Source organism: Sceloporus occidentalis, unplaced genomic scaffold (assembly GCF_023333645.1).
Source record: "Sceloporus occidentalis isolate IW3139 unplaced genomic scaffold, rSceOcc1.0.p SCAF_64, whole genome shotgun sequence".
Lineage (NCBI taxonomy): Eukaryota > Metazoa > Chordata > Lepidosauria > Squamata > Phrynosomatidae > Sceloporus > Sceloporus occidentalis.
Genome location: NW_028317044.1, coordinates 5,248,005 through 5,264,098, shown reverse-complemented (window position 1 = coordinate 5,264,098; position 16,094 = coordinate 5,248,005). Strand labels below are relative to the sequence as shown.

The following is a 16,094-nucleotide window of genomic DNA, read 5'->3' as shown; positions in this document are numbered from 1 at the left end:
TTCCAGATGTCACCGCATATTTACACAAGTGCTATGTGCTGCTCTCTGGCACACTCCGCCACAATCTTGGACAATCCCCTGCTGTCTGGAGCCACAGCTGCAACCAATTCCTGGTTAAGAGCAGCGAGTGTCCATTAGCTTCTCTGCCACATCTGAACATTTTCAATGCTGCTCCATACCTCAACAATAAAAACAGTAAAGACATTCCAGTGACTCTGTGAATAAGATCATACTGGATCATTGTGAATCTGTGAGTACTGAGGATGGGGACAAGCTCCTTGGAAGTGTGAAGAAGACAACTTGCCCTGTCAACCCTTGCCTTTCATGGCTGGTCATCCAAGGAGGAGATGCTTTGAGGACTCACCTGAGATATATCATAGATGCATCTCTTAGGGAGGGCTATTTTCCATCTTGCTTAAAAGAAGCAGTGATACGGCTGCTTCTGAAAAAGCCCTCCCCAGATCCCTTGGACATGAAGAATTACAGAGCGGTCTCCCGTCTTCCATTTCTCTTCAACTCCAAACAGTCTTGGATGAAACAGATTACCTAGATCCATTTCAACCTGGCTTCAGGATGGGATACAGAGTCAAGATTGCTATGGTTACCTTAGATGATCTCCGCTTGAGTATCGACAGGGGAAGTGTGACCCTGTTGATGCTTTTGGGCCTCTCAGTGGCTTTTGATACTATTGACCATGTCATCCTTCTGGAACTCCTGAGGGAATTGGGGATCGGGGGCACTGCATTGCAATGCTTCCGGTCCTATTTCTCCAGCAGATTCCAGATGGAGATGCTTGGGGACAGTTGCTCCTCTATGAGGGATCTTAAATGCAGTGTTCTCCAGGGTGCCATCCTATCCCCAATGCTAGTCAACATCTACATCAAACCGCCAAGAGAGTTCATCTGGAGGCATGGGGCGGGTGCTTTCTGTATGCTCATGACATCCAGAGGTATCTTAGTGTCAACTAAAGAAGGCATCTCCCTCTGAATGAATGTCTTGAAGCAGTAATGGGCTGGATGAGGAAAAACAGATTGAAACTGAATTCAGATTAAACGGAGGTGTGTATTGTGGAGGTCCTATTCTCGGTATGGAGGTCTGTTAACCGGTCCTGGATGGAGTCACACTTCCCCTAAAGGACTGTGTTTGCAGTTTAGGTGTGCTCTTGAATCCGTTGCTCCAGATGTCAGCTCAGATAGATAGGATGGCCAAGAGTGCCTGTTATCAGCTTTGGTTGATACGTCAACTGCGTCCCTTCTTGGAACCTGAAGACCTAAACACTATGGTGCATGCACTGGTAACCTCACGTCTTGACTTCTGTAATGTGCTCTACATAGGGCTACCCTTGTATTAAGGTTAAGAGGTGATATGATAGCCCTGTTTAACTATTTGAAGGGGTGTCACATTGAGGAGGGAGCAAGCTTGTTTTCTGCTGCTCCAGAAAACAGGACTTGGAGCAGTGGATGGAAGCTCTAGGAATAGAGATTCCACCTCAACATTAGGAGGAACTTCCTGACAGTAAGGGCTGTTCGACAGTGGAACAAACTCCCTCGGAGTGTACTGGAGTCTCCTTCCTTAGAAGTCTTCAAACAGAGGCTGGATGGCCATCTGTCAGGGATGCTTTGATTGAGAGTTCCTGCATGGCGGGGTAGGACTGGATGGCCCTAGTGGTCTCTTCCAACTCTATGATTCCAGGATTCTATGATTCTGAGATCACAATGGGACAGCCTCAATGCTTCAGGTAAGGAGCACCAGCCTGAAATCAAAATGTGCAGACTCAATGCATGAGGGAAGGAGCATCAGCCTTAGGTCACAATGGGCCATTCTCAATCCAGGTAAAGAGCACCTGAACTGATAATAGTCCCATTTCAATCTTTAAGGCAAGGAACTTTAGGCTGAGATCACAATGAGCCAGTCTCAGTTATTCAGGTAAGATGCATGAGCCAGAAGTCACAATGAGCCAGTCACAATCCTTCAGGTAAGGAGCATCAGACTGAGGTCACAATGGGCCAGTCTCAAAATGGCCGCTGGACCACAAAATGGCTGCCAGAACACAAAATGGCTGCCCCAGCCTCAGCTCTTTGCAGTTGGCAGTTTGAGGCCTTCAAGAAAGCCATAATAGAGGATGTAACATCCCTAAAGTCAGAAGTGACCCCAAACAGGATTTCCCAGCCTTAAGAATACCCAAAAGTTTTCCTGATGCTCTAATATAGAGACTCCCTGAGATAGTCAGTATTCGCAAGCAAAGGAGGGCCAAGAGAGCCCTGGAGAGCCTTGCCTTGGGGTGGCTCTGGATCTCTGGTGCCGCAAGAAACTACAAATCCCAGGATTCCACAGGAAGGAGCCAGGAGAGTTAACACAGTTTCGAACTGGAATATTTCTGCAGGGCAGATACAGCCTGAGCTGGTTGTAAAAGGGTCGAAGCACCCAAGTCTGGTTTTTACCCTCTTAATCATGGTTTTACTTTCAAAAAATAAGCTCTTTTTTCTGTCTAATCCTTACTTTTGTTGTTGTTTCTTTGTGTCTATATTTGTTTGTTTTATTCTTGGTAATGTGAGATGGTCTGCTTTGTCAACTTCCTTCATGAGTAAAAATCTCTTAGTAAGTAAGAAAACTGGGGAGGCTTTTAAAACCTCCCAAAGGAGCTGCTTTTGGCCTTTTTTCTAAGAGGGGGCAGTCTTCCTCTTAGAAGCCAAAGCCCAATGTTTGTGAAGAAGAAGAATCAGGCTTGTATTAAAACTATCCTCCCCATTTCTGATCCCTTTTAAAACCCATGTTCCCCAGAAGGAGCAGAGCTGTGTAATATGAAAACCCTCTCTGAAAAGAGACACAAAAGACACACAAAGGGACACACTTCCTTCCTTTTGACCCAAGGAGCCTGGCTTCCTTATCACTCTAAAGCTTCAGGGAGAGAAAGAGAAGCCAATGGTCAGAGGAGGTTCTGGAACATTATTCCCCACAGTCACAAGCAGCACACAAAATGGCTGCCAGAAAACAAAATGGCTGCCAGAAAACAAAATGGCCGCCAGAAAACAAAATGGCTGCCAGAAAACAAAATGGCCACCAGAAAACAAAATGGCCGCCGGAATGCAAAATGTGAGTCTGGGGCAGGCAGGGTCAGGGTCTTCTAGCTGCTCTGCCCCCATTGGCCAGCCTTGAGAAGAGGTGGAGCTTCAGCTTCTCTATTTAGCTCCATGCGTGGAAGAGTGAGCGAGGAGAGGAGCAGAGTGTCCTAGAGAGAAAGAGAGAGACAGACAGACAGGGAGGGTCAGCAGAGAGACAAGGCCTGGAACCACTAGGCTTCACTGCTGCACTGAGGGCTGGCTGGGCCTGGCTTGGGTCTACTGCTGCTGATGCTTTCCTTTGGCCACTGCCACTAAGGTGGGGAGGAAGGAGGCCCAGCAGTCCTTCTAGGCATGGGCCACTCTCTCTGAAGGTGGGAGAGTGGGACTCCCCAAAAGGGATTTTAATGCTTTTAATGGTGGCTCTCATGCTGTAGTGATGATGATGATGATGATGATGATGATGATGATGATGATGATATTATCAGACCTGCGGGGCAGAGGATGGAGCTGCTGCCACACCTTAATCATCATTAATGCCACCTTCCTGGGCGTTCTTGATGTGCCCCACCGTAATGGCCATGGCTCTGTCTTATGGAACTCTAGGAATATTCTTTTGGCTTGGCATTTTAAGTGTTGTTAAGGTTTGGAAATCCTGTTTGGGGTCCCTTCCGACTTTGGGGCCCTTTCAACCTCCATTATGGCTTCCCTGAAGGCCTCAAACTGACAACTGCCAAGCACTGAGCCAGAGGCGGCCATTTTGTGTTCCGGAGGCCATTTTGTGTTCCGGAGGCCATTTTGTGTTCCGGAGGCCATTTTGTGTCCCGGAGGCCATTTTGTGTCCCGGCGGCCATTTTGTGTTCCGGACGCCATTTTGTGCTGCTTGTGACTCAGTTGAGCAGAGGCCTCTCTTTCTCTCCTGAGGCTCCAGAGCCAGGAGGAGGCCAGGCTTTTTGGGCCAAAAGGAAGGAAGTGTGTCCCTTTGTGTGTCTTTTGTGTCTCTTTTGAGAGAGGGTTTTCATATTACACAGCTCTGCTCCTTCTGGGGAACATGGGTTTTAAAAGGGATCAGAAATGGGGAGGATAGTTTTAATACAAGCCTTATTATCATTATTCTTCACAAACATTGGGCTTTGACTACTATCCCTGTTTTTAATAACTGTTTCAATAACTGTCCAATAATTTTAAATAACTATCCAGTAATTTAATGGCATTTTGTTTTGGATGGGAGTGTTAGGGTTAGGGTTTGGCAGATCATGAAACATGTTTTTATTGTATTGTATGAATATTTTTATTGTAAGCTGCTAAAAGGTGGCCATTCTTGTGTAGTAATTGTCTTGTGATTAACTCCCACAACAGCCTTGTAAGGTAGGCTTCGTAGGCTCCTAGGGCTGGAAGGGAGCCCCAAGGGCCAAACAGTCAGCCCCATTCTGCCCTCCAAGTCCTCCGAAGAGATGGCCATCCAGCCAGAGACTCCTCCAATGTTCTTTGAGGCAGCGTCTCCCATAGATTTGCTCACAGGTCATGGAGGTCCACAGTCCCATGGGAACCAGTTCTTTCCACCCCACTTTGGGAAAGGAGACCCCCTCAGCCCCCTGGACTCACTCCTGCCACTCATTCCTAGAATGGCTGGGACTCAGAGGGGTTCCTAGGCATTGCCACCTTCTGCTCTCCATGGCCATTGGCACTGACCTTTCCCCATTCCCTTTCCTCCCTCAGCCCTGTGGACCTCCTCCTCCTTCGCACTCAGAGCAACCCTTCTCTACGGTTCAGGAGACAGCCTCTGACCCAGGGAAGCACCGGCAATAAAGGACTGCAGGAGAGGGCTGCAGGAATCAGGGTCTTTGCAGTGAAGGTAGGCCTTTATTCCTGGAGCTGAAAGAGGACCTTTGTTTAAATGTTTCAGTCCAGGATTGTGTGGAAGGGTTGCAGCTGAGAGAGTGAGCCATGCTTTGCAGGTATAAAGCCCCAAATTCAGTCTCTGGCAGCATTGTCCTCCCAGAAGGTGGAAGTTGGATTTCCAGACCCCAGACGCACAGTGCGCCAGTGAGTCCTTTGTGTGGGGACTGTGTGTGTACATGTTGTTTACGAGAGCTTTGTGAGATATTTGTTTCACTGGGTTTATAAAATGAATTTCCATAGGTCTTCACATCTCAAAAATTAGCATAGTCCAGGATGCAGTCTTCCCTCATAAACCTATACAGAAGAAGCATAAATTAGATATCTAAAACAAAGGAGTTTTGAACCAGCAAACAAGCCAGGAAGATGGCTTGCCAATAAAATAAGAAAGTTGAAACAACGAAACACGATTACGGAAATAAACAAAGATTCGACATTAACATCTGGCCAAAATAAAATTAAGAAGGTCTTCCAAAAATTCTATGCTAAATTATATAAAGGATCTCAAACGTCTAGAGCCAAAATGGAGGAGTTTTTGGGAAAAGCTAACTTAAAGCCACTTTCAGACCAACAAAGAACTATATTAAATGGACCGATGACAACAGCAGAAATCATGGAAGTAATAAGAAAAAGGGAAAAAAGGGAAAACACCAGGAATGATGGCTTCATCGCCAGTTATCATAAAGTATTTGAGGATCGACTGTTAACACCACTCAAATTAACGATAAATGCCATCAAAGGAAACCGTTATCCTGAAACATGGAAACAAGCTAATATAACTTTGCGGTTAAAAGAAGATATAGATGCAACTGAAGTAGAGCTATAGGCTAATTTCCTTATTAAATATGGATTATAAATTATTTTCTATGATAGACTCAAAAAGGTTCTTAAAGACTGGATTCACAAGGACTAATCGGGATTTCTCCCCCACAGACAACTCAGTGATAACATACGAAACGTCTTAAATATAATTGAATATTTAGAAAGGCACAACGGAAAAAAATTTGCACTTTGTCGATTTAGAAAAGGCCTTCGATAACATAGGATGGGATATGTCATTTGCGACACTTGAAATAATCGAAATAGTAGCTTCTTATTTAAGATAGGGGCAATGTATAAAGATCAAAGAGCCAAACTGTTAGCTATAAAAAGAAGAAGAAGAATTTAAGATTTCTAAAGGTACACGGCAAGCTTTCCCACTATCACCCCTTTTGTTCATTCTGATCCTTGAAGCGTGAATAATAGGATAAGATTAGAAAATAAGATCAATGGAATAAAAATTAACATACATTGAGTTTAAAATGAGAGTCTTTGCAGACAACATTTTGTATTCCCTGGAGAACCCAGAAAAGAGCATAAGGGAATTGATGGATGTAATACTGGAATTGGAATATGTTTCGGGACTAAAAGTAAACAGAGACAAAACAACAACAAAAAATATGGAGGAAAGGAAGAACAAATCCTGGAAGAAATTATTGGATTTAAAGTGGGAAAGAAAGTTAAATATCTAGGAATAAATTTCACCAATAAAAACGCAGATCAGTTTCACAATAACTATGAGACAATAAGGAAGGAAATCAGAAAAGACCTAGAAAAATGGGGGAAATTACACTTATCTCTATTAGGAAAAATATCACTGATCCAAATGAGTTTCCTTCCTTTTTTTTTTTTTTAATTATTTTATTTTAATTAAATTTTAATGCAAACAATACAAGTATATACAGTCCGACAAACATACACAAACATGGCATCCACCCCTACCCTTCCCCTCCCAAGTCATTTATTCTACGTATTCCTCACCCCCCTTTCCCTCCCCCGACCCCCTATACCTACTAACGAGAATAGAAAAAAAGAAAGAAAAGAAAAGAAAAAGGAACTCAATTTACCCTCTTATCATCTACTATCGCCTAATTACCTCTACATCTAAACTATCATCTATCATACAACTCTAACTCATTCTCACACATCCTGAGACTTCCATCCTCTTTGCTTGAATTATTATGTTCTTGTATCTCTTATATATGTTCTATTTGATCTATTCTATACTAAGAGTTTTCCTAAGTACATTCTCCATTTTTAAATACTTCACTTTCTCTATCTTATTACAATTACTTCATTGTGTATACTACGCTTCTTCAGCAGATAATCAACATACAAATTATTAACAAATCAGTACAATCTATCATCAAATTTATCAATATCACTATTTTACAGTATTATTCCTTTACATTGTTTCCTCATATATTCAAACACCAATTGCCATTCATCATTAATTTTCTTCTCAACATCCACCATGGCTGTATCCCTTATTACCTGTGTTAATTTGTCCATTTCTATAATTTCCATCAATTTTATTATCCATTCTTCTTTTTTTGGAATAACCTTTGATTTCCATTTCTGTGCCAATAAGATTCTTGCTATCGCCATCATATAAAATAATTGTTTTCCAAATTTTATTTCTATTTCATTCTCGAAAATTCCTAATAAAAAGCTCTCTGGTTTTAGTTCTAATTTGATGTGTAATATTTCCCCTATTAAATCTCTGATTTGTTTCCAAAAATTATTTATGTTCTTGCAACTCCGCCAGCAGTGGATAAACGTCCCAGTTGTGTCTCCACATTTCCAGCATTGATTGTTTTTGTTTTTATATATGTTAGCTAATCTCTCAGGGGTTAAATACCACTGACAGAACATTTTAAACCAATTTTCCTTTATGTTTTGCGATGCTGTGTGTTTCAATCCTTTAATCCACATAAATTCTCACTGATCCAATTGTATATTATGTCCCACATAATTTGCCCATTTGGTCATAGTCTCTTTAACCACTTCTCCCTCCATTTCCCATTCTAGTAGTTTTTTATATATTTTCCCAATTTCCTTTTCTTGATTATTGATTAATAATGCCTCCAAATCTGTCTTATTTTCTTCATCTCCAATTTCTTTTAGGTCTTTCATCATTCTTTCGTATATCCTTCTGTATGCATACCATCCCATATCAAATCCTTCTTGTTCCAATTCTACTTGTGATTTTATTATTATTTTACCCATATATTTTTTTGTCAATTCACTATATTTGAACCATTTTTCCCTTCTGATCATTTCTTTTCTATATATAGCCTCATGGGGTGATAGCCACATCGGGAGTTTAATAATAATCCGCCTTTTGTATTTATTCCATACCGCTAATAAATTCCTTCTCACGCAATGATTACTGATTATTTTGTTAACTTTTTCTTTATTATACATTAAATAGGCATGAAAGCCATAACTAAGCCCTTCTCCTTCTAGTTCCAAAAGTTTTCTCTCCTCTAAACTCATCCACTCTTTCAGCCAAATAAGGCTACAAGCTTCTGAGTATAATTGCAGGTTCGGTAATCCCATTCCTCCTCTTTCTTTGGCATCCTGCAATAGCTTCAATCTAATTCTTGGTCTTTTATTCTGCCAAATGAATCTTGATATATCTCTTTCCCAATTTACGAATGGTTTCTTTGAATTAATAATAGGAATCATCTGAAACAAAAAGAGAATTTTGGGGAGAACAGACATTTTTATTGTAGCTATTCTACCCATAAACGATAGTTTTAACTTATTCCAGTTCGATAAGTCTTTCTTAATATCCAACCACAGTTTGACATAATTGTTTTCAAATAATTCATTAGTTTTTTTTGATAACCAAATTCCCAAATATTTTACTTCTTTCTTTATTGCAATTCCCGATTTCTCCTCTAACCACTTCTCTTCTTCTTTTCTAACATTTTTTGTTATTAGTGCTGATTTATTTTTGTTAATTTTACATCCCGAAAATGCTCCGAATTCTTCAATTAGATCCAGTAATGGTTCCATACTAGTTTGCGGCTCTTCCAAATTTATCACGACGTCGTCTGCGAAAGCCCGGATTTTATATTCAAATTGTTTAATTTCCACACCTTTAATTGTGTCATTATTTTTTATCCTAATCATCAAGGTTTCCATTATTAACAAGAAGAGAAGTGGTGAGAGAGGGCACCCCTGTCTTGTACCCCTCTCAATCTCAACTAACTTTGATAGGTCTCCATTGATGTTAATTTTTGCCTTTTGTATTGTATAAATTTGCGAAATCCAATTTCTATAATTTAATCCACAATTAATCTTTTCCAAAATTTCTAGCAATGCCACCCATTTGACCGAGTCGAAGGCTTTCTCCATATCCACAAATACCAGACCCAACTTTTTATCACTATGTCTTTCATAATATTCTATGATGTTTAATATATATCTAATATTGTTTCTCATATATCTTTTTGGTAAAAAACCACATTGATCCGAGTCTATCAATACTTCTAAACAATTCTTAAGTCTGTAGGCCATAATCCTTGCAAAGATTTTATAATCCAAATTAAGAAGTGAAATCGGTCTATAATTTGAAATCTCTAATTTGTCCTTGCCTTCTTTTGGAATTAAAATTATTTCTGATTCTTTCCATGATTCCGGTATTTTCCCTATCAAGATATTATTCATAGTCAATCTTAAAGGTTCGGTTATTTCTTTTTTGAATACTTTATAAAACTCTATAGGGAAGCCGTCTGGGCCAGGTGATTTGCCATTTTTATTTTTCTCAATTGCCATCTCTACTTCATCTTGTGTAATTTCTGCTTCTAAATTTGCTTTTTGAAGTTCGTTAAATCTGAATAATTTCCCTTCTTTCAGGAATTCTCCTAATGTGATTGGATGGTCTTGTCTTTTTGAGTATAATTTATTATAATATTCCCTAAAATGTTCTATGATCTCCTCTTGCTTGGTAACTATCTTATCATTTATTTTTATCTTTGCTATCGTTCTTTCCTCCTTTCTTTTTCTTAATCTGTACGCTAACCATTTCCCTGGTTTATTTGCATTCTCAAAATACTGTAGCTTAGCCTTTCTTAGTTCGTTTCCTACCTCCTCTGCCAGCTCTAAGGATATCTGATTTTTCAATCATTTACTTTCCATACGTGCTTGTTCATTTTGGGGATTTCTAATTAGTAAACTTTCTTTTCCTTTCAAACTTTTACTTAATTGCTCAATTTTTGTATTTTTCTTTTGCCTACAAATTATATTTTGTTGTATTAAATGACCCCTAAACACTGCTTTCCCAGCGTCCCATACTATATCTGGTGCCGTTTCTTTATTTGAATTCTCTTTGAAATAATTTGTTATTACTCTTTTAGTATTCAATACTATATCTTCGTTTCGTAATAAGTCAAGATTCAATCTCCATTTAAAGAAAGGTTTCTTATTTGTAAAATCCTTTAATTCCAGTACTTGTGGGTTATGATCCGAAAGGATCCTGGGCATAATTTCCATCCCTTTAACAAATTTCGCTAATGTTTGTGTAATTAAGATTAGGTCAATTCTAGCCAGAGAATTGTGTCTTGATGAGTCATGAGTATATTCTCTTGCTGAATCATACAAGTATCTCCAGGTATCTAATAGGTTTATGTTGTCCATTAGCCTAAAAAGTGATTTTGGTAGCTTCCCCTGTTTCTCTTTTATAATTTTACTTGAATTTCTATCCCGTTCTGGGTTTATCACCCCATTGAAATCTCCTAACACAATTATCTCTTCATATTTTTGTTCTAATAATATGTCTTGTAATTCTTCAAAAATTTTTGCTTTTTTTTCTTGGGGTGTGTAAATTCCCATTAATAAATTTTTTTTCCACTAGTGTAAATTTCAATACCCAACAGATAACCTTTATTATCATTATAAATTTCCTTAGATTTTACGTAGTCCTTTACATAAATTATTACTCCCTTTTTCCTTTTTTGGTTAGTTGATATGTAACATTTCCCTAGTCTTTTGCCTTCAATATATTTTTTTTCTCCCTTTTTTATATGAGACTCTTGTAAGCATATTATTTCACATTTTTGTTTTGCCAAAAAGTGGAATACTTTCCTTCTTTTACCTGCTGAGTTCAAGCCATTTACATTCCAACTTAAAATTTTCATTATTTATTAGCTTACGCCTTTATTTAATCAGTATAATCGAATAAATGAGGAAACAATTTGAAATCACCCCACAATACAAAAGGAAAACAGTACAGCCAAGTAAATATTCACTCTTTCCATGACTTCTCCACTAAATCTTCCTTAACCCAGCATCTTATCAAGGTCTGGATCCTTTCCTTTGTCTGGATTTTTATTTCCCCCCAATGTCTTTACTTGTTCCTTCTTGGTTTGTTCTAAATCCAGCAGCCTTGCCGCCATCCCTCTTCTTCGCACCCCTTGTTCGTGTTCTGAATGGTTTTGGTCTCTTGCCTTTTCAATTGCTTTCCTATTTCTTTTCCAAAAATCAGTTGCTTTGTCCATTGAGTCAATCTTGTATCTTTTTTGTTTCCACGTTAATGTCAGTCCTTCAACCTCATCCCATCTGAATGGTATTCCATAAATCTTTAGCTGATCTGATAAAAAACTATAGTCTCTCCTCGATTTTAAGACAGCAGCTGGAATGTCTTTAAAGATCTGGATCAAACGTCCTCCTATTATCAATTCTTTTTTGAAACTTTGCTGTATAATTAGGTCCCGAGTCTGTTTTCGTACACAGTACACCACAATGTCCCTGGGAAGTTTCTTCTGTCTTGCTGCTTTCGAACTGATGCCATACATCGTCTCTATCTCCCAAGGGAACTGTTCCGCTGGTTCTTCAACAAAGTCAGCTAGTAGTGGGATCAAAAATTGATGAAGGTTCTCCTCCTCCTGCTCTGGTACTCCACGAAGTTTGATACAATTTTGTCTCACTTTCGTTTCTAGTCTTATTATTGTTTGTTTATCAATCTTTCTCTCTTCTTCCATCCTTTTGACCTTTTCTTCCATCTGTGTAGCATTGCTTTCCATTTGCTTCACATTGAGTTCCAGATCTTCTACTTTGTTAGCAATTTTCTCCATGTCCTTATTAATCTTTTCCAAAGAGTCTTTAATTTCTCGCATTTCTCTATGGATCTCATTCCTTATCTCCAGTTTCAAATCATCTCTCAATTTTTTATTATCATCCTTCAGTTCATCTTTCAATCATTGGTTATCTCCTTTTAAATCAGCTCTCAAATTCCTTATTTCATCCAGCATTGTTAAGTCACGAATTTCATTAGGTTTATTAATTAATTCCACAGATGGTCTTTTTTGGGGTGGAAATAAGGGAAGTGCCTATGCCTTGTTGACTTTCCTTTTTCCCCCTTTCTTTCTCTATCTCCAGGGAGTTAGTTTAGTCTTGCACCAGCAAGTTCTTATCTATACTTTACAGGTGTTCTCACGGACATTTACAAAGTGCCAGTTGCTACCCGTAGGCTTCTTACAAACTTACTCTGAATATATGTTTTAATCCCCCTTAATAACCAACTATTAAGCCAAGAAGTTTATACCCCAGACAAAGTCAGTAAGGCAAAGGAAATAATAGAGAGACCATAGAGACAAAGCACAAAATTGTCCTCTTCATCACACCAACCAAAACAATGACAGTAATAATAAACCCCAAACCCCGAGTTTAGCACGTTTCAGTCACAACTTGTTGTCATGATATATTTCAAACTCCAGCACTGGTGTCTCCACTGTATTCTTTCACTTCACAAGGGGCTTGAAATCACACAGGTATAAGGAAATGGTTTTAGGATGCAGCTTATTTTTGTAGCTAGCTAAGTGGATTTTCTCTTGTAATCCTTAGCGTAATAGAGTCAATAGGTACATTTATGTATCCATGAGATGCCTATCTTCCAGTGTATCAGATCTTCCAAACCCCTGAGGTATTTTGTCCTACTTTTTCGGAGTTCTTTCCTGCAATCTCCGCTCTTCGCCTCCACTCCTTCTCAGAAAGACACTCCTTTCTTATCTCCCTCACACTCCTCAGTGAAGTTGCAATTAAACTGTCACAATGAAGGATGGTGTAGAGATTATTTCAAAGAGGAGAGCGTTTTCTTTCAGTTTCTTTCTTCTTGTTGCTTAAGAGTAATAAAGTGGTAGGTTCGCTTACACCAAAAGGCCGGCTGCTGGTTCCGAGCTCACCCGCGCACCCCTGGGCTCCTTTCCATACCGGTCTCCCAGATCTCATCCAGACTTCTCTCCGTCCTCTCCTCCTTTCAGCCTTGGGGATCGGATGTCAGGAGTTCACAGGGATGCAAAGTGGGCGCCTCTGGTTCCCCTTATCGAGGGGCTACTTCAGCTTTGCTTGGATGCCTCGCACAAAGCCTGGTCCCCAGCAGCTGTCGCTTTGAGTGATGAGCCTCACTCACAAGCGGCCACCGCGATCGGCCATACCACCGGAAGTCCCAAATGAGTTTCATTCCTGAAATACTGCTTCTGCTTCAAGCGATACCCATCATCCAGAATGAAAAACCATTGACTCTATGGCAAAAGGAATAAAAAAAGAGCCAGGATAAAAACAAAAATACTTTGTGATGACAAAAGTAGAGGAGGGCTGGGTTTACCAAAAAGAAAACTTTATGATGCTGCTTGTTGTTTAGTTTGGATTAGAGAATGGTTTATGTTAGAGAATGAACAATTGTTATGTCTGGAGGGTGAACATTTAAGATTTGGGTGGAATGGATCCCGAATTTACGGCAAAGAGAAAGTTCATAAAGAAAGCACAAATCATTTCGTAAGAAAAGCTCTGTTGAAGATCTGGGGGGAAAAGAAGTGTAGAATATGTCCAAAAATACCTTCCTGGTGTTCGTCACATGAGGCACTTTTTGGGAGGAAAGGTATCCAGAAAACTCTATGGTTAAGATACAAGGATGTACTGAAAGAATCGCAAGGAAAACTAGAGATCAAACTTAAAGAATCTGGCCTAGATTTTTCAATGGTGTCTTTATCGTCGAATAAAGGAGAGGTTTAAAATAGATGTGAAATTAGAAGGAATACAAAATGAAAAGTGGGAATTGTGGAAGCCATGCTCCATGGTTATTCCATGCCTGATGAGAGTGTTGGAGAAGCATGCAGCTGTGTTTCTCTAGCCAGAAGCAAAAAGAAGGCATTCTCCTCTGAGGGCCACTGGGGAGGTCAGGAGGTTTCAGCAGATGATGCGCTCATGTCACATCTAGCTCCAGGGACATAGCCAGGGTCCTCTCCAATTCCCATCCCCTGACCCCCCCTCCACTCTCACAAGGCATGGAGTGTCAGGACCATGGTGAACAGGTCTGAGGAAATGACAGGCATGTGGCCACTAGGTGGAGCTGTTGTGGAAGTCATTGACAGCTCTAGAGGCAGCATTTAAACAGTGCATCATTGGAATGTTGATGCAACTGTCAACTGTCATTCTCAACTGTCACTGAGGAAGAGTCAGATAGTGTGAGCCTCAGAGTGGGTTGTTACTGGTGTGGATGGTGGATGGTGTCGATGTATATAGGGTTGTACACAGTGGAACTTCTTATATGAATAAAAGCCTGATCTGAGAGAAGATTACAGTGTCTCTGCTCATTGAGAAAGCGACAGGTGTTTATTCAGCTCACAAGCTACTGACTACAGTCAAGGTGGAGAATCTGGTGCCATACGTTAACGTGTTGCCTCACGTGCAGCGCAACACAGCAATGTCAAAAGCGTTTAACATGGAGTATCTGTTGTGTAGGCGAGCTGCAGTGAATCTATGCTAGGTCCAGAGGGCTTTGTTTGGTGAAGAGGGAGGAAGGGGATACCCACCTCTGCATTGGCCCAAAGGCATATGTCACCTGCGTATCTCACTAGCAGCATGCTGTTCTCTGTGTCTTGACAAATCAAGCCTAACCCTAGTCTCTTTTCTCAGGAACTTCATCTCAGTCTCCTTCTACACAGCCTTGGGCCATATTTTGCTGAAAGAGACACAGGTGCAGGGCCACCAGGACAACCTAATGGCCAACACAGAGGCCAAGCGGAGGGAGTTGGGCTCCAAGAGAAAGAGGCTGTCGAAGTACAACAACTCTTTGGTGAGTTGACATCCTGACTATTAGTTTCCTTTGTGTCACTGCTGGGGCTGTTCATGAAAGTGAGCGGAGAACATATTGTTCCAATTTGGCAGAGAAAGTCCTGGTTAATCCTCTGTCACCCCACTTTTTCAGGGGCTTTCAAAAATGTCCCGGTTTCTCTCTCCTCCTCCCACTTTGCCCCTTCTCCTCAGCTGCCTTGGGTTACTGCGAAGTGACTTCCAAGGAGTTTGCACCCCATCAACTCAAAAATGGGGACAGGAGAGGAGATAAGTTGCAAGGGTCTTCCCTTGCCAGGAGGCTGAAGCAAAAGCAAACTGCTGTGCCCTTCCTAGCTTGTGTGATCTTCCTCCTAAACAACCTTGGCCATCCTCACCACCTTCTGGTGTTGCTTGTCCACATGTGCCTTGCTTTTCCTGTCTGTGAAATGTTGGGGATATGGGAGACCATCTCTGGATCTAAATTGGGGGTGGCCCAGTGGCCTTCAAGTCCAGAATGCTCCCCAGAACTGTTTTTTAAAATGACCTTTGCCTCTGAAATGTGGCAAGAAATGGCTAAATGCACCATAATTCTTTTGTGGCTAAATGTACTCTATGTGTTGGGATAGTCAGTATCCTAATCCATCCTCAATATCCCAGCCATGGCCTAAATTATATTGTTTATTACATTGTATGTTATATTGAAAGGATTCAAGACAAACTGATCTGAAAGGCAGTAGCTTTTTGCTTGCTAACAGAATTTAAAGTTTATTTCTGAAGTGATGAAATAACATTTGGGAAGCACCATGTGCTTTCCTCCCCTTTTCTTTGTCACTCTCTGGATGAGGGCTATTTTCTATTTCAGGTGACCTTTGCCGATGTGGCAGTATATTTCTCAGAGGATGAATGGAATCTGTTGACGACGAAACAGAAACTTTTGTACAATTCTGTAATGATGGACAATTATGAAAATGTGGCTTCTGTAGGTAAGGAACCTGAATCTATGGCTCTTTCTATAAAGACTGAGGGCACTTTCATTATTATCATGTTGCTATGGTTCCACTAGAATTATAGAGTCATAGAGTTGGAATAGACCACAAGGGCCATCCAGTTCAATCCCCTTCTGCCATGCAGGAATACACATTCAAATCACGCCCAAGAGATGGCCATCCAGTCTCTCTTTAAAGACCTCCAAAGAAGAGGACTCCACCAAACTCTAAGGGAGTATATTCCACTGTCAAAGTGCTCTTACTGTCACAA

The 16,094-nt window shown here is 40.5% G+C and overlaps 1 long non-coding RNA gene across 1 annotated transcript; it reads left to right on the top strand.

The window, feature by feature from the left end:
* Positions 1–4,859: 4,859 nt before the first annotated feature.
* Positions 4,860–15,789, top strand: LOC149287149 (uncharacterized). Its single transcript, XR_016277538.1, has 3 exons — positions 4,860–4,914; positions 14,700–14,859; positions 15,700–15,789. It is a non-coding gene; the product is annotated as an uncharacterized LOC149287149 (long non-coding RNA).
* The last annotated feature ends 305 nt before the right edge of the window (positions 15,790–16,094 follow it).